Source organism: Camelus bactrianus, chromosome X (assembly GCF_048773025.1).
Source record: "Camelus bactrianus isolate YW-2024 breed Bactrian camel chromosome X, ASM4877302v1, whole genome shotgun sequence".
NCBI classification, from domain to species: domain Eukaryota; kingdom Metazoa; phylum Chordata; class Mammalia; order Artiodactyla; family Camelidae; genus Camelus; species Camelus bactrianus.
In genome coordinates this window covers 16,264,866-16,284,213 of record NC_133575.1, presented here as the reverse complement: position 1 = coordinate 16,284,213, position 19,348 = coordinate 16,264,866, and the positions used below count along the sequence as shown (strand labels likewise).

Genomic DNA, 19,348 nt, shown 5'->3' with positions numbered 1-19,348 from the left:
AATCAGTATACATATTGTTGAAACCTAAGAACTCCTAGGCACAAAATACAGATGTATCCATCATTCAAAGAAGCAAAGCTTTAGATGTCTTTTGTATATATGTTAGTATTACAATGGAATTCTCTTAAGAGAGACTTTCTTATTTTTCCAATGAAAATAACATGACATTTTCTAAAATGAAAGTTAACTGAATTATATGCTTTTGAAAGTTAACAGGAAAAACAATGAAACCCACACTTAAGGAAATAGGTTGCTGTGCAGAAGAGTTAATACCCTATACTGACATGAAGGTTCTCTAAGCAGTAAGACTATTTTGCCCAGCTGGGGACTAAATGCCTGCCTTCTTTTTGGGAGTCTGGAATTTAGGTAGTTGCTAGGCAGAAGATACCTGTGTAAGCAATCCAATAAAATCCTTGAGTGATGAGTCTTTAATGGGCTCCCCTGAGCGGAGACATTATGCATATGTGACTGCATTTTTGCTGCTGGGGGAGAACAGTCTGTATGATCTGTCATGAGAAGGAGAGAGCACAGGAAGTCTGCATATGGATTTCTCCAGATTCCAGGGGTATCGTTTTTCCTTACTGATCTGGCTGTATATGTATACGCTTGCTGTGTCACTGGAGCAAATCTTCCCTGTGGGTAGAACTATATGTTGAGTCTTCTGAGTCCTAGTGAATCAGTGAACATGTGGGTGATTTGGGGACCCCTGAAACAGTCTCATTCTCAAAAGATTCCTTACAAACTTATATAAGAAATTGTTCATTATTCATATACACAGATAAGCTCTTGATATTGAAGTTTTCCTCATGTCATCAAGCAAGTGTGATTAAATACCCCTGAGGTGCAAATTTATAATCCTACACAGTCTTTTCTAGTAGAACTTATGGAATTATTCATTCTGAGTGACAGGTATTTAATTGGTATCCTTTTTTCCAGTTTTTAATGGAAATATTTAATAAGAGCAAGACATTAAGAACAGACACGACTATAATGGATAACACAGCGGATCATAAAAGGTATTATGACCAACTTAAAAAAAAAAAGAGACCTGGAATCTTTGCTTTCATGATGATGAATGTTTTTCTCATGAGAGCAAAAATTTGTAATGTATTTTATTTTTGTATTTTTCTTATTAGCCTCAGATTATTCTTCTTCCAGGTTCATGCTTAAAGAAAGTATATCCTTTAGAAGTTCTTTCATAGCAGTCTATGCGTAGCAAACTCTTTTAGATTTTTATGTTTGAAAATATAAAAATCCTTCATTCTTAAATAATAGAATTTAAGAGCTGGGTATAGAATTCTGAGTTGAAAATAATTTTCCCTCCACAATTTGAATATATTACTTTATTTTCTTTTGACATCTATTGTTGCTCTTAAGACATCTATAGCTACTCTGTCATTTCTTATAATTTGTTTTAGTCACTCTGTAGCTTTTAAAATACTTTCCTCTTTATCCCTGAGATTCTGCAATTGTTCTATGATGTGTCTAGATTATAACTGATTTTAATTAATCCTATTTTGCATTCATTATATTGTACTTGAAGACATTATTTCTTTAATTCTGAATATTCTCAGATGTTATCTCTTCAAATGTGGTCTTCTTTACTAGTCCCTCTTTTTTTTCTCTAGACATATGTTGGCATCTCTCAATTTAGGATCCATGTATCTTTCATATTTCTGCAATGCGTTTTCAGTGAATTCATTCTGCTGTCTTCCAATTTCCTAATTCTTTCTCTGATTTTATCCAGTCTGAAGTTTATCCTATCTACAGAGTATTTATTTTACTGACTATACTTTACGTATCCAGGATATCTAGTTGTTATTAGTGCTTGTGAATACCCAGTGTTCTTAATCATCCTGTTATTTCAAAATCTACTTTAAAGGCTTTTGTGGATTTCCTGTAATTTCCTTTTAGTAAGGAAAGAATCCCCTTTACACAAGTCTCAGCTCTTGTCAATGGCTGTATCTTTATTTAACCTCTTTACTCATGGGTGAGAAAGCTCTTGCCTTCCCAGTTGGTTTCACCCAGTGAATCAATCTTCAGTTTCCCGACATAGCTGTGGTCCATTTGCTCTCTGATAAATAGACTCCCACTCATCTCTAGCTCTTTCTCGACAATGTATACGGCTTTAGTTCCCATTTATTACTGCACAATTTTGTTCTTTTTTCTGGTCCTTTGAGACTAGATCTCATTTCGGACCATGACTGTTATTTTTTTGTATTTGGGGTAGGGTGTGTGTGTGAATTTAAAGTATAAGCCCATAATGTTTAGGGACCACCAAAAGTTGATTCCTTTGGCAAACATTTGTGGAGATCAATTCTCTTAAAAAACATATTTTTTACCTTAAATTCTGAATCATCATTCAATAAAATCTTTTGAATGCCCTCACTAGCACTTTCTGTTTATTCTAGTGAGCATATGCGTGAAAGTTCTAAGAATGTCTGAGAACTCTATCTAATCTCATGAATTCATATAATCAATCAGGACTTCTTGGCTGAGCTGCACGATGCCTAACTCAACAGATTCAATGCGTACAAAACTGAGCTCATGATACCCACCACCTGTCAACCAAACCTGTGCCTCTCCTAGTCTTCTATACCTTAGTAAATGGCAATTCCATGTTCCCTCCACGGTGGCTCACATTCAGAATACTGTAGTCAACCTTAACTCTTTCTTTTCTCTTACATCCCATAGCCAAGCCGCCAGCAGCTGTATCAGCTCTGTCCTCAAAATACATTTACAATATGACTTTTTCTTACAATTCCTACTACTACCACCTTGACCTCAGCCACCAGCAGCCCTCACGTGGATTACTGAAATGTCTCCTCACTGTTCTCCCTGCCTCTGCTCTTCTATTTTTAACACAAGAGCCAGAGTGATCCTGTTAAAATATGATTTGAGTCATGTCATTCCTCCACACAAAAACTCTCCAATGGCTTCTCATCTCACTTGGAATAAATGTCCAAATCCTTCCACTGACCTTGAAGGCCCTGAATTTCAGACCTGGCCTTGTCACCTTCGCTTCTTGCCCTGATCCTTCTTAACTTTGCTCCAGGCACATTTGCTGTTCCTAGATTATGTCAAGTAGAGTCCCATTTTAGGACCTTTACCCTTGCTATTTCCTCTGTCTGAAATGTTTGCCCAGATACCCTTGTGGCTTGCTTCCTTATCTCCTTCAGATCATTACTCAAATGCTTTGTTTTTAGTAAATTCTTCCCAGGCTTCCCTATCTAAAATTGTTATCCTGATTGTCCTCAAAACTTCCTGTTTTCCTTCTCTGCTTGATTTCTCTCTGCTTAGAACTTAGCATTACCAAAAGTACTTATATTTCTTATTTCCCAGCCTTCTCTCCAAATATAAACTGCATGAAAGAAGAGGAATTCTATTTTATGCACTGTTTTATTCTTTGACTAGAACAGGGCCTACCACAGAGGAAATACTAAATAAATACTGGTTGAGTGCATGAAAGTTGAACAAACCACCAGCAAAGAGCACAGGATACTGACTGTTTTAACCTGAAGTCCTTCAGCAGGAAATAAACAAGCCAGGTGTCTTTTCTCCAGTAAGCCATGTCCAGCGTATTACTGAAAGTTCTGTTCTTTAATAGGCTATTCCTTTTGACAGATAAGAAAAAAAATCCTTTTTATCCAACCTCCTTTAGCATTACTTGTACTGACATTGTCCTAGTGCACTTAACAGTTTAAATTTGAATTCAAGATGTGGCCAGCAAGAGTGCATTAAATCTGTGTCAAAAGATATTTATGCAAATAATTATATGATGAATTATGAATGGATGTGTTCAAATCACAATTCAATCCATAAAAATAGAATGTGCTAAAATAAAAGGCCATTATGAAAGCATTGTTGATCCTCTTAACCATGGCGATGCATGCAACAGTATTCTGTTTGGCTATAAAAGATCCCTTTTTCAGACATTTGCCTGAAAAGACCATTTGTCTTTCATTTTGTCCACAGATGTTCTGTTCAAACTCCATTCCCCCCTTTTTGGGATGAGGAAGTATGGGGGAGGGTAATTTGGGTCATTCTTATCCTGAAACTTTCAGAAGCACTTACTTTAATTGTGGAAGAAAATGACAGTTTCTGTGTTACATTTTGAAAGCTCAGCTACTATTAAATTCTTCTCAAGTTGCAAATTGCCACACTTATGGAAAAATTTGCAATCAAAATACTCTCTTGTTGCAATATAGCAACTTCCTCTTACTGTAATTTTCTGCAAAGTTCCAAGATTTCTTCAGTGACTAGTCAAACCAATAGCTTATTTCTTATACACGAGAAAAGGTGCTTGGCAATTTGAAACACTCAGGATAAAAGATAACTACTTCCACATATGTAATTTTTAAAATAAATAAACAAAAGCCTTTGAGATTTAAATATTTCACAAAGAATTTTCCTTTACTTTCTCAATGTGTGTTGGCAGAAAAAAGTCTAAATATGAGCAGGTAGGGTAAGACGGTAATGGGAGTAAATATTAAATCAAGAAATCTTCCATTTATGTGAAGTAACAGCATAGAATTGAACAAGTCTGCTGTCGGTGGTGGTCTTGCCCATTCTGGTGCATGAGAGAAACTCTGTGCTGAATGGTGTCAAAATGAGGCACTGCACACATGCTGGGTCTTTGAGGACAGTGGGGTGAAGTTGCTCTGGATTCTGTCAATAGTTAATCTGATTTTAAAGTAACTGAAAATGGCTCTATATGCACTCAAAAATAAGCATGCTAATAAATTATCAGTCAAGTAAGAACAAAAACGCAGTAATGGACAGAGGGATCTAGAAAAGGTCAAACTCATTTGGTTGGGCAGAGTCAATGTTTCCTTAAAAGAATATCATGCATATCCATTTCTGAAGGAAGGAGGTAAGTGAATTTTACACAAGACCCCATAACGTGGTTCCTCTTTTCCTAATGGGGTGGTAAGTGGTAAGGTGGGAAGAAGAATGATAAGTGGTGAATAGTCAGGAAGGGTAAGAAGAGTCATCACCTTTGGGAAACAGGAACTGTCATTCTTGGCTCATCATAATTATCACTTACTGAGGGCTTAGGTGTCAGGCACAGTATGAGGCACTTTACATGTTATTAATCTTAATCCTTACAATAAATCTTTTAAGTGGCGATCATTAATGCTATTTTAAAGAGGAGAAAACAGAGTAAACAACTTGCTCAGAATCACATAGGTAGTGGCAGAGTCAAAATTCAAACCCAGGCCTATTAACTCCTAAACCTGTTCTCCCACTCACTTCCTGCAATACTGCCTCTCAAGCAAGTATTCTGTAGTCATAGTAACCATGTGAAAGAAAAGAAAAACTGCTTCTGACAGGAAGACATCCACTTATGAAAGCTTCCCATGACATGTGATGTAAGCACCCTGCCAAGTAGAAACATTCTATAAAACACACAGATATTAAGGATAACACTTTTATATTAATGGAGATAATTCAAACCAGTAACTTCAATCTCTAATTTTCATGCTTTTGTCAATTTTATTTTAATTAGCAAGTTATATTGATCTGTGGGTTAAAAAAAAAGATTTGCAACTTTTTTGGGGCAACCATTAATCATATCTTCATGAGAGGAGGGCTCATGTCAACATTTTAATTTTGCAAATGAGATAGAAACTAAGGTACAGAAAGGTAATAAAGCTCAGCCAAGTTAGACAAGGATGGGACTGCAGTCACATTTTATTCCAAACCTATTAACAATGTTAATTGAACTCCGTGCAATTAAAAAACCCTATGTCAATACAGATGAGAAAATCAGTGATCCAAATAAGGCAAGCCTGCCTCGCCACTAATTCTTTACACGGGAGAAATCTCTTGGAGCTGATTCATTGTGTTATGCAATTTTTCACCCGATACACCGCTGATTATTATGCAATGACTTAAAATTACTGGATTCATTTTCTCAAGATGTGGTTTTTAACCATTTCATTAGTTTCTACGACCATCTGCTTAGCTTACCACACTATACTCAACTCCTAGCACTGGACCTGAAATATAATTTTCTACCAAAAGCATGAATCAAACAGCTACCAACCACCTCTGTGTGCAGACACCGAGGCTATGAGTTATGGCCTCAGTGGCAATCTGTCAGCACATTCTGTCCACTCTCCCTTCAAAATATATCCAGAGTCCAAGCTCTTCTCACCTCTTCCACTTTAGCACCCAGGGCTAAGCCCCTATCATCTCTCACCTGAATTAGCCAGATCCTATCTCACCTTCCTGCTTCCACACCTACCCCCAGCCCCTCCAGTCTATTCTCAACACACTAGGTGGGGTGATACACTCTGAGTGTTTGTATTTCAGCAAGAATGGAATGCACAGTATCAGTAGAACATAGCATGGTAGTAATCAGGAGACTTGACTTCTAGTTCTCCATATTCCAGCTCTATGACTGTGGTCAAGTCACTGAAACTAATCTTGACCTCAGTTTCCTTATCTGCAAGATTAGAGATTTGGGCCGGATGCTCTTAGAAGATCTCATAGAGCACTAACTGTACATGATCCTGACTTTAAAATGAAGGGAAAAATGGCTAGTCACCAATATACATCTAATTATTGATGTTTTAGGAATTACATATTCCTGTATTCAGTGTCAGTCTTAACATTTAATGCTAGATTATTCACTGAAAGGCACTTAGTTTATGTTTAAGCTCCACCATGTATGGAAATAACTCATCACCAGCCATATTAGGTACAGCTATTTTGGGTGCTTGATTAATGTGTACAACATGAGACAGAGGCAGGAAGTTTTAACAAATGAAAAGCAGAACTAGGGCAGTGCCTGCTCCTGACACTTCTGTTTCACAAACTGACGACATCTGGGTGTCAGAGAAATCAGGGTGGGCTTGCCCAAATTTTATGACAAAGAAACATTTATGACCAGACAAAATTAAGAGAACCAGATATGCTTCCTGAAGGCTACTCAATGATAAGGAAATAAATACTCTGTAAAAGAAAAGAGAGAGATAAATAACCTAAAAGAATCACCTCTACTGAAGAAACCTAAGAATTTCAAATAAAGTCAGTATATATGGCATGATAATTTCATCAGCAATTTTATGACTGAATCATAATTACTGAAAAAATTTCTGGTTATTGACTCAATGGCTTCATTTTAAAGAATCTGAAATTAAACACCTTTTTGGGGTTACCTTTATTTTTTTAAGATAAAGTTTGTTGCTCTGATATATTGTACATATTTTCTCATCATGGAATTCTTGCCATGTCAGTGTAATTCATTCCAAGAATGCTAGCTTTTACCTAAATACCTTTATGGCTAAGAGTATGTTTATATGAAGCTCTTATTCTGAGAATTTTGCTCTTATAGGGAAGACAAGCTCTCCAAGACAACTACTTCACATGTTTCTACATCTGTTAGTTTTGCTGCAGTTCTCCTGATTCAGAGATTTTTTTCCTTAACAGAAAATCTTTCAAAGAGAATGCTGGATAAAAATAAAAGTCAATTTTATAAAGTTTTAAAAGTCACTATATGCAATTCATATGATAGTAAAATAACCAAGAGACATAAATCATATATACTTTTCCTTCTCTTCCATACTGAACTATCTAGTAGGACATGATTTTAAGACTGCAAAAGCAAAATTGCTTCTATCTAACAGAAGGGAAAAAAGAACTTGATGGCAAGATTTTAAAAAAATTTGTGTTTGCAGCAGGAATCAAATTATCATTATGCTGTCAATTTAGATGGCATTTTCTATAGTCCTCTCTGCAGTGCTATGCTCGTCGTGAAAATGAGAAAACTGAGTAAGAGAAAGAAAGCAATTTACAGCAAGCTCAGCTACGAAAAATTAGATTTCTGCAGGGCCTGATGCTTGCTGCCACCTCTCCAGAACTGGTTGCCTCAAATGCACCTAGATTAGGCTTCGCTTGTTCTTGGCCCCCTGGTGAGGACATTTTGGTAGTATGGTTGAAGGAAGGATGCTAAGAATATTTCTGCACTACCATGGTACTAGACATTCTATCAGATACTTTATACATTGTCATCATGGGGAGCCAAAGCTCTTACCCAATTATAAAACTATATATGGGGGGCACAAAGGAGTAGAAAATACAATATCCTCAAAAATATTTTATGAGCCAACAAAGAAGTGGACTTCATATGGCTGTTTCTTGTACCAGCCTTCTGATAAAAATTGAAGTCATGATGTTAAAATGCAACTAAAAGAAGGAGATTCAACAATTGGCTGAGATAACATGGTCTAGGTACATAACTTTCTAGTACTCTTCCTCGAACAGAGTATGAAATTTTTTAATGAATTGCCTAATACGTTTTATTAAGTAGAAAACTCTTTAGGTAAATTAGACATTTTATCCTAATTATAATTTACATTAGTTAATATTTTGATTGAAGACAGATAAAAAACAATTTAAAGTCATATTTTCTAATACATGCTTTGGGAAATTAAATAAGTGGGCTATAGGGATGATACCTTCATAGAGGTGGGCTGCACCTTGAGTCCACATCAAATTTATGATCATTTAGGCTTTTTCACTTTGCAACTTGTCCTCACAGAGACTGTCACTAGAATTTTCAAGCAGGCTTTACCTGATAGGTGCCTACAATGCCCACAGAAAAGGAACTCTCAGCGTGGTAGTTACCGACCACATCAACTTGGCAAAGCTGAAACTCTCTCAGAATTCCCTTCCCTGTATGGTGCTAGTTAGGACATACATCGGTGCGACTTTTAGAGAAGACAAATGAAGCAGCAGCCGTTCTGCTGCGAAGGTCAGCAGGCGGGGTCAGTCATTGCCGCAGCTCACACATACTGCTACCTTTCTGCTGGCTCACCTTGCTGGTATGAGTCAGCAGCCAGGCCTGCAATTCCTTCAGCTCCTCTAAGTCATGAACCAGGAGACCACAAATCTCTAAGGCAGAGGGTACCAGCTTTGCTGTTGAAGTTGGAGGCAGGGTTTGAGTTTGTGCTCAAGGGATCTAGTCCATCTTGCTCTCCCCCTGGCTTCACATCCAGAATTTCTTCATAACTGCTGGCTCTGCTGAGGTGTCCTCACCAGCTCAGCTAAGATCTAGCCCTTTAATCCGTGCCACTTAGTGCTTCTGCTTCCCTGACTGAACCCTAATCGACACATTGATTAATGCTCAAAGAGGACAGATGTTTTAGTCCTAGAAGGCTTTCTGATTTGCTCATCAGGAAGTAAATTCCCTTCCAAGTAAATGAATTCACTTCTTTTCTATATGGTGTTAAGAATAGTTACTCTGAGCCCAGCACAGTGGAACAAACTGTATGTGGAACAAAGTGTATGATTTACTTCTGAAATAGCCGAGTGAAGTATTATTATCTTCTTTTTACTGATGAGAAACAGGTTCAGAAATGTGTCTAAGTTCATACAGCTGACTTAAAGCTCATGTTCTATTAACTACAACATTATTCTTGGCCATTTGAATATTAGAAAAGACAATTCTTTTCTTTAATGTTGAACCCTTTTACCTGGAGGTGATTAGGTTCAAGCGCTCTAATGAAGCCACTCTAAATTTACAGTAATAAAAGAAATCAAGGAGAAGGTTACTTATTCTCCTGTTTCCTACTTCAGGGAAGTTTGCACCTAGTTAATCTAAAATCATTTGCAAATAAAGAATAGGGATGGAAACACTGATCTGTTTCTCAACATTCCAGATTGCTTTGGGTTCAAGTCTACGAGGAAACTGTTTTCACTTAGCCTGTTACATGTAGAGATGTTAAGAAACAGATTTAGCAATATCATTTAGAACTGAGAGTTCAGATTGAGCTCATGCACTTTGGTCCACTGCCAGTTGCTGTGATCCAAAAGCCAAAGAAGAATCCATGAAGGCTTCAAACAATTTAACATTGTTCTGGGCAGTTATCTTCAAGAAACCAGGATGTAACAGAAGTCAGTAACTGCGCCTTAAACTTCATTCTCACATAAGATCTGGGCCAAGAGACCAGATATGTAGATAATAAAGAAGAGTCTTTGGATGAGATTTGTGCACATACAGCAAATCATTAGGCCTATAGTTTTGTGGAATTGGAGGATGCTGAAACCATCAAGGAAGTAATGTATTTTAGGAGTTGAGTGAAGAAAATAATTTGATGTACGTTATCGTCCTTCAAGCAGAAGAGGCTTTAAACAGTTTTAGGGGTAAAATAATTGTACCTGGAGTTTCATTAAACTTGAGATGCTTGATTAAATGAATTTAGGTGGTGAGGTAACATGGGTAGGGTGATTATGGGAGCAAAAAAGGTCTATTGCCAACAAAACTTAAGGAAGTTTTCTGAGGCTGGGAGACACAAGCCTACAATGTGAAAGAGAATGAGGCTTCTTTAGCCTCTCCAATCAAGGCAGGTATGTCCCCAAATAGTTCATAATTACTGACCATAGCAACTAAGCCAAGGGCTTCTCATCAGAATTTATGTTTTATTTTATTTTTTTTAAAGGCAACAAGGAATTTGTAATAAGATTTAAATTTAATGAATTTCAACTTAATAAATTCCTAATTCAATCTTTCTCTGTCCTGTTTTGCATGATGCCTCACTAATTAAGCCAGATTCTGTGTTTTGCTTCCTGGCAGCCATTATCTTACTAGGAACTAGCAGAATGTGGCCCACATTGGTTCAAAAGGACTGACTTCAGTTTCTCAATAATTTGTTTCTTACAGTGTGAGCAGAAATCTCTCTCAAGAGTGAGGGCATATCAGTGAATCTTTTAATTTGCTTTGCAAAATATTTAATTTATTAAATTTTAAAAACTTTATAAAACAAAACATTTTCCAAACATTTTAAAATAGTATTTTCACAATCAATAAAATTTATGAATTTAATCAGTCTCCTAGGAATTCCATTAAGTCACAAGCCCTATACTTCAACTATTTCACAGACTGCCAACACTTTAAAAGCCCCACATAACAATGAAAGCCAAACGGATTACTGCTGCACTTAACCAATATAAAAGTGTTATATGTTTGGCTCTTTTTTCAGTATTTCTACTTACTTTTGGAAGTCTTTTAATGATTACTAGTTTAAATAGTTATAGGACTACTTAGATCATCGACTTCACCTTGGGAGTTTGGGTAGCTAGTACATTTTGGGGAATTGGACCATTTCATCTAAACTGTTAAACTTAAGTGCACAGAGCTGTTCACAGCACTTCCTTATTATTCTTCTAAAGTCCATGAGGTTTGCAGCGATAACCTCTCTTTCATTCCTGATATTGGTAATTTGAGTTTTCTCTCCTTTTTTCTTTGTCAGTCTTGCTAGAAGTTTATAAATTTCTTTTTTGATTTTTTAAAAAATCTATACCTTTTGATTTGACCGATTTTCTGGTTTTCTGTTTTCAAATTTCGTTTCTATGTCTTCCTTCTACTTGCTTATTTTTTGTTGTTCTTCTAATTTGTTGATTTGACACCTTTTTCCTTTTCTGATATAAGCATTTAGTGTTATAAAATTTCCCCTAAGTATATGTTGTGTTTTCATCTTCATTCAGTTCAATTTTCCTTGAGATTTCCTTTTTTATCTATGGATTATTTAAAAGTGTCTAATTTCCAAGTGGTTGGAGACAACTTATTTGTTAATTGTTATTGATTTCCAGTTTGATTCCATTATGGTTAGAGAACATAGTTTGCATGATTTTCGTTCTTTTAAAATTAAGGTTTATCTTATGACTAAAGATATGGTCTATCCTGATGAATGTCCCATGCACACTTGAAAAGAATGTGTATTCTGATTTTGGGTGTCAGTTAGATACCACCGGTGGGTAGTCATTCAGCACTTCTACACCCTTGCTGAGTTTTTGTTTAGTGGCTCTATCTACTGAGAGAGGGATGTTGAAGATCTCCACTATAAGGACAGATCTGTCAGCTTCTCTTTTCAGTTCCATTGGACTTTGTTTCTAGTATTTTGAATCTCTGCTGTTTGATGCATATACATTTAAGGCTGTCATGTTTTCTCAGTAAATGGACGCTTTTTATACCTGTTGTGGTGGAGGAGGAACATTTTTTTTCACGGTTTTTGCAAAAGTAACTATCAGTATAAATGGGTTAGGAAACACAAGTGAATTTTCCTCATACTTTTCTTCATGGACTTGCATTCCATAAAACTGTTTCATATTTATAGATAAGTAAAGCCATGATTTCTTTTCTTTTCTTCTACTTTTAAAGAACCACATATCTATATTTAAGACAGTGGGTCTCAACAGGTTTTTATTGTGACCCACTAAGATAGGCCAACAGACAAATAGGTCCATTCGTCCGCAGTTTCCAATGGACAATTAACTAGGTTATATCAAGAGAATATGACTGTATAAGTACTAGTAGAGTATGGACGATTCATAGTATCATTTTTAGAAGATTGTGGGTAATATGAATTATGACATGATAGAAGGCAGAGTAAGCAACCTGAAACAAACTAAAATTGATACTCATGATGTCTCATGATAATATATAATGAAAAAAACAGCAACTCAAAACTACAGGTAACAAAAAAATCCTGATGATGTACCAATATAGCATCCCTCCCAGAAACTGTGGGAACCAGAACCATCTACACTTGGGGCTTGTGCAATAAGAGCACAACTGCACTGTCGGTTGCATGGCTATCAGGCTTCTCGGAAAGACAGTAAATCAGAATACTCAGTAAACTCGAGTAATGCATTATTTAATGACTATTCGATTTATAACCTTCTAAAGTCATTTAGTAGGTTACTAGTAAGCAATATCCAGTCATAAGTGAAAATGAAAGCCTATGAAATTATGTTATTTTCTCATTAGAATCAAAGGAAAAACCGCCATTTCTGCCTCAGGGCTCGGCCACCAGGAGCCGTTTGCCAAGGACAGCCCATAGTTTGAGAATCACTGCTCTAGTGAAGTGCCCCAATGGGAAACACTTGTCACAGTCCAGGCTGTTCCCATGTAGGGCTTTGCCAGTGCTACTATGAATTTGGCATGAACACTCTAGACATAACAGGAATTCACAGGAATACAGAGAATACAGTATGAATACATGAATACAAGAATATTTAGAATGGATATCTAGCATGTCGGCATGCACCCCAGTGAGGAGAAACATCATGTCATACTGTACCGTGGCTGTCATCTAGGTGAGTAAAGTAAAAATGTGGAGCAAGTGGTTATTATAAACAACTATTAGCTCAGAGATGGCTATCTAGGCACTGAAACTAACTGCCCTCTTGTTTTAGTTACATTGATCCTAAAATAATGCCGCTAAGTCAGGCAGATATTAGACAAATTGACTTTTATAACTGCAGATAAATTTCATTATAAGTGTTTATAGGCTGACAATATAGCATGTTTTTCACCTTTGTGATAATAATATCTCTGGCTTCTCTAACAGATAGTAAAATACTCATGACCAGGAATGGCTTTATTCATCTAAAAATGTGACTTTTGGAGCCAGACTGCTTGGACTCATATTTCAAGTCTGCTACTTTCTGGTTGTATGACTATGAGCAATGTAAACTCTGTGTTTCTTCAAAATAGACATAATAACCGTTGCAACCTCAGAAAGTCAACTTGAGGATTCAATAAGATAACGTATTTAAGTTCTTAGCATAGGAACTTAGTAAGCGATAGGTAAACATTAGCTATTATTATTAGTAGTAGTGGTAATATTATTATTATTTATAATATATTCCACAAAACTTCGATTGGGTCTTGAAGATGGCTGGCACTACTAGAATTACCGTTGAGTTTCTGCTAAAGTATGTTATTTTTTGAGGGGCAATTTGAAACACTTTGGACAAATGATAACTACTTCCACATGTTTAATTTTTTTAAATAAACAAATAAATGAAAGCCTTTGAGATTTAAATATTTCACAAAGAAAAGTATTTTCCCTTCCTTTCTCGTTATTGTGTGTTGGCAGAAAAAGAGTTTAAATATGATCAAGTGGAATAAAATGGTAACGAGAGTAAACATTAAATTAAGATATCTTCCATTTGCTCGAAATAACAGCATAAAACTGAACAAGTTTGCTATTGGTGGTGGTCTTGCCCATTCTGGTACATTAGAGAGAAACTCTGCCAATGTTCAAATCCCAGCTCCACCACTTAACTACTTATTAATCCCTGTGCCTCAGCTTTCTTGACTGTAAAAATAGGGATAACACCAGCACCTTCCTCATAGGTTTTTTATGAGGATTAAATGAGTTAAAATTTGCAAAGTACTTAGAATAGTCTTTGTTTCATAATCTTTATTTACTTGTTAAATTTCCAAAATAAGATGTCTTTTAGCAGCTCTCCACCTTTTCCCTCTAGAACCTCCACCAAAATCCCTTCACAATTGGATAAGAATGGCTAAAAGTACTTATCAGAAATAAGTTATATCCTAAATTAACCAAGACAAGCCACACAAATGTTGGAATGTTATGAAAGGAATTATCCAGATTTTTAAACATCTACTTAAAGTCTGTTTTAAATAAGCCACCTAAAATTACATTATTCAGTTTATGATAGTATACCTGCATGTTGTATCCATTATCACATTTTATCTTTCTGGTATCTCCACATGTAGATTTAAAATAAATTATTATTTTGTTTATGGATTTAATTCATCAGCTTTAATGTGAGAGCAAAGTGTCATGTGTATATCATAATAAGGCCAAAAATGAATCCTGAACCTAATGATTCTTTATCTAAAGGCTTTTATCACGACATTTGGATTTCACAACACACACACGCACACAGACACTGCTGTCTGCTTTTTCTTCATGTGCTCTCAGGTCAGACGAGGGCTCTGGCAGCTAACAACTCCCACATTTTCAGACAGAATCGGTGAGTAGGTATAACAAATTCATACTCTTGCAAAATACCATAACATGCTTGGCTGACAGGCATACTGGGATCTCCATAGTGAGAGGGCAGTGACAGGAAGAGAGCAAGAACTAGGTGGACTTGAAGCTCTGAGCTAGAGCAGAGGCGAGCCTGAGGGGGAGCTAATCCTGTTGCACTGGTGACATCTGCGGAGCAGAGAAGTATATCACTTTGACTAAAGGTGCAAACTGGGACCTGCTTTGATAGGGAGCCCAACATGGTGAGTGTAAATTACTAGGTGCTTCCAATACTCTTTTAAGTGGGTGGGTGGTCAGAGTTAGGCTCCACATGGTCTGTCATCAGTATCAGTAAATCAGCCAAATACCTTGGAGGAGGGGCCAATAAGGGCAGGGCTCCAATCTTTGGAGTGAAATGGAAAGTTAATTGATAAAAGAAAATAGAATTTAGTCATGTGGACTAGACAAACATGACAGAGGACATTCAGAGCCCTAGGCTCTCCCCAGGCACATGGGACATGGAGCCTATGGCAATAAGTTCCCTGTGATTCCCACTATGAATACACTCCAATTGAAGGCCTGCTTGTGCCAGGCAGGGCTGGTCTAGGATATGGAGGTGGCTCTGTTTTTGCAGGCTGAGGACAACAACTGAGGGATACAGACGAAGGCAACGATGTTCCTGTCACATTCACTCTCTCTTTTTCATTTATTCATCACACTTTTACTAATCACTTATAAGGTACCAGACCTAGACTAGGTATTGAAACATAGTGCTGAACAAAATGGAGAAACTATCCTTTCCCTCCCATGGACATTCCCTCCTTGCCATGTACAGTGAAGAAATACACTAAGCAGATAATCACACAAATAAATAGACAATTACAAACCATAAGAAAGTTTTTGAATAAATATACAGGGTGCTAAGAGACTATAATAGGAGAAACTGATTTAGTTTAGGGGGTAGTGATCAGGGAAAGTCTCTCTGCAATTTCAGGTTAAGGAGTCAGCCACGGAAAAAGAAGGGATAGAAACACTGTCAGTAGAGGGAAGAACATGTCAAAAAGAAAAGAGGTGGCATAGACTGGTGGATGATCAGGGTAGTTAGCACATAGGGAACAATTTCCTTCCAAATAAATTTAAGAAAAATACATAAACTGGAATAACAGATACATGGGGTTAATTTTTAAAATTATGTATTTTATAATACCATAAACTTTAAAATCTTCTTTATTATTATATAAACATTTCTGCTATAATTGCTAGCAGAAATGAGTCACACTGAAGTCAAACTGTATTTGCCTGGCTTTGTGTATCTTCATTGTGCTGCTTTCCAGAACAGACTAACGGGGATTGTAATCTATATCTGCTTAGAAGAAATATTCTCCACACACACACATACACACCTTTAGTAAACTGTTTAAGGGTATTTACTGCTGATATGATCCTTCTATTAAATTCAACTAGATTTTGTTTAAATTGGAACTCAGACCACATGAAGCTAGTATTATAGCAGAAATAGCAGCTTATGAAACTGAGTATTCAATCTTTATAGTCCTCTTCTGCTTAAGTCCCATTTTATCAAAAATAGTTGTGTTATCCAAAGGAATAATTGGTAAGAATGAAAATTAATGGTAAGAAAGAAGACTAATGGTTTGCCATGAATGTGACTGCATTACATATTGATAGTGATCTGGTGTTTTAGGAAAATCAACATAAGGAAACATCCTTTTATTTTAAATAAGTATGTATATACAGATAAAAAATAAAACAAAAATTCCTGTGAAATATAAAAAGCAATCATTTAAGTATATGCTATTTTGTCTCCAAGGTCCAGGTAGTTTTAACTATAATACTCTGTAGTTTCAGCAATAGATCACGCTGAGTAACTACTTGTGCTTTATAACAGCTGCAGCTCTGTATGTTTTTATGAACTTAATAAAAAATAGTAACATAGAGCAACAGAGAAACCTGGGTAGAAATCAATCCAGTTACTGAAAATGTTATTAAAATCAACATATGAGCGCACATGTTTCTTCAAGTCAAACTTTTTGAAAATTCACTCATTTAGTCATTAAAGCACAATTTTTTTTGTGTATGCAATGCCTACTATGCATGGAGGACCGAACAGAGAGTGGAAAGACCCCTGGAGTAGGTGATCTGGGTTCTAGTCCTTACTCTGACACTTTTTTTTTTGCAACACAGCTTTGGGTAAACCACTTAACTTAATGAATTTGAGTTTCGTCATTTGCAAATATAGTTGTGAGGTTCAAAAGCTATAACAAATGTGGAAATTCCCTTGATAACTGTGAAAGTACTAAATAAGTGCAAGTAATGTCCTCAAAGGAACTAAAGAGTCTAATAAAAAACCCAACAATGAAAGTTCTTTCTTTTTGAACACTGGTTAGTTAACAGGCATCTAACATGCACTTTGGGGCTAAGAATTATTTAGCTTCTCTTAAACCACAGAATAGTTAGAAAATGTTCAGCCTTCCATTCTGAAATTAGTGGGCCAGTGTTACATGGGAGACTTCCCCCATGAATAACAATATTCCTTACCCTGTGCTGTCCCTCTGTCAAAAGTTAGTTGAGATAAATATCATCTATCTGGAAAATACCATGTTACAGACTCAGGACACAGAATAAAAGTAGGAGACAAAAGTAGGCCCTCAGATTTCTTTCTTGGAATAAACTTCTAGAAGTGAAGTTACTAGACCAGGCTCTTGATATATGTAACTAAATAATGCCCTTCAGAAAGATGGTAACAATTTATACTCCTCAACAACACACAATATTCCTGATTACCAGTTTCACTTTTTACTATCTTCCATAATTTAATAACTCTAAATACACAAGACTCATCCACTTCTCCTCTTTGCACAGTATACTCCTGTCCAGATGTGCATGGCAGAATGGTACAGGCTGAATGTTTAAATGAGTCTTCAATGGCTTACGGCTCCTCTTACGATAAATTCAAACTCTTTACTAGTTTACACACTCCAGGTAAAGTGTCCTCTTCTTCCCTCTCTAGCCTGATCTCTCACTATCATCTTCGCTCTCGAATGGGCCGGCTGTCTAATGTTTAGATCTCCATTCAGGCTATTACTTCTGAGTGAAACACTGGATTAGAGAGGGAGCTTAGCCTTAAGACAGCATTTCTGACTAGTGATAGCAAAAGTGGCCCCTATCATACAGCCATGAGTATGGATTTCAGAATCACTGCAAATATCTGTAGAAAAAAAGAATAATCTGACTTGTCAGTTATTTAAAGGAGCAGGTTTTTGATATGGATACTATTCTCTTGGAGAGGAAGAGGCTTGGGAGTATTTAACTGGGGACAGGAGAGGGTAGAGAAAGAGCCCCCAACAGTGCTAACTACACTCCTACTTCAACCCAAAATAAATGAAAATGTTTTTCTACACTTTAGTTTTATGAGAGAGCTACAGAATAAGTAAATAGGTGATTTAAAAGATTTACTCAGAAAAACAATTCAAGTATAAGTTATTATATCTTTCACACCTTGTATATCTAGATGGTCTACTTTTGATAGCAGTAACAGATTAAATTTTTTTGATACTTGAGCACTAAGTATAGTTGTTCAAGTTACTTAAAAACCTGTAGTCCATGTTTCTGAAGGGCTCCTAAGAAGAAGCTATAGTTCCACTGGCACAAAAAACTCTCTTTTAACCAAAATGTCATAAAATGGGTTTATTGTGTGAATTAAATGTCCTGGATAACAGGATTCTCAGCCTCCACAATGCCATTGTCCTAGTTTCTCATCATCCATCTGCCTGGGCTTAATGGCCCTGCCTTTGGCCTCATGCTTCTTGATCTATGTTCTGCACCAGAGAGATCCAACGGACCAATCACATCCCGTAAGTCCCCAGGTCAAAATTCTTCAATAGCTCTTTATCACTGCAGGCAAGAGCCTAAGTACTTTATCATAAAATTCCCGATCTAAGCCCTACCTACCCCTCTAGGCCCATCTACTACCCCTTCTCATATGCTTTCCCTCAATATTTTTAATTGATGTATAGTCAGTTTACAATGTTCTGTGTGTGTGTTTTTCAGCTGAAGTATAGTCGACCTTCAATTTTTTTATGAACAAGTAATTCTGAGCCACATGAAGTCCCTGGAACATGTCTTATCTGCACACATTTGTGGGACACCTCCATATGTCTTCTCACAAAAATACGGCTACTCATCTTTCACTCTTTGCCCAAATGCTCCCCATTCTGAAGCCTTTTCTCACTTCCCAAGAAGGCCAAGACTCTCCTTCTCCTACATTCCTTCTACACTTCTTGCACCCACCCATTCCAAATTGTACTGGGACTCTTGGTGTTTCTTTCTTTCCATATAACAGTATGCTACGTCTTCCCATTTTCACCTCGAGCACCATGATCCAAGTCTACTGCATAGTAGATACACATTTTTAAATGAAATCATGAATATATTAAAAATCCTCTTTAATGTTGAATTTTATAGCTATTCATTTACTGTGTATTATCACACTGATGATTAATCAGCTAATTATTACTTTCCATCAATTCTGTGCATAC

General features: G+C 36.5%; 1 protein-coding gene across 5 annotated transcripts in view; it reads right to left on the bottom strand.

Annotated features, from left to right (window-relative positions):
* Nucleotides 1-19,348, bottom strand: part of CNKSR2 (connector enhancer of kinase suppressor of Ras 2) — a 242,166-nt gene that overhangs the window by 60,048 nt on the left and 162,770 nt on the right. The gene's annotated exons all lie outside the window — the stretch shown is intronic.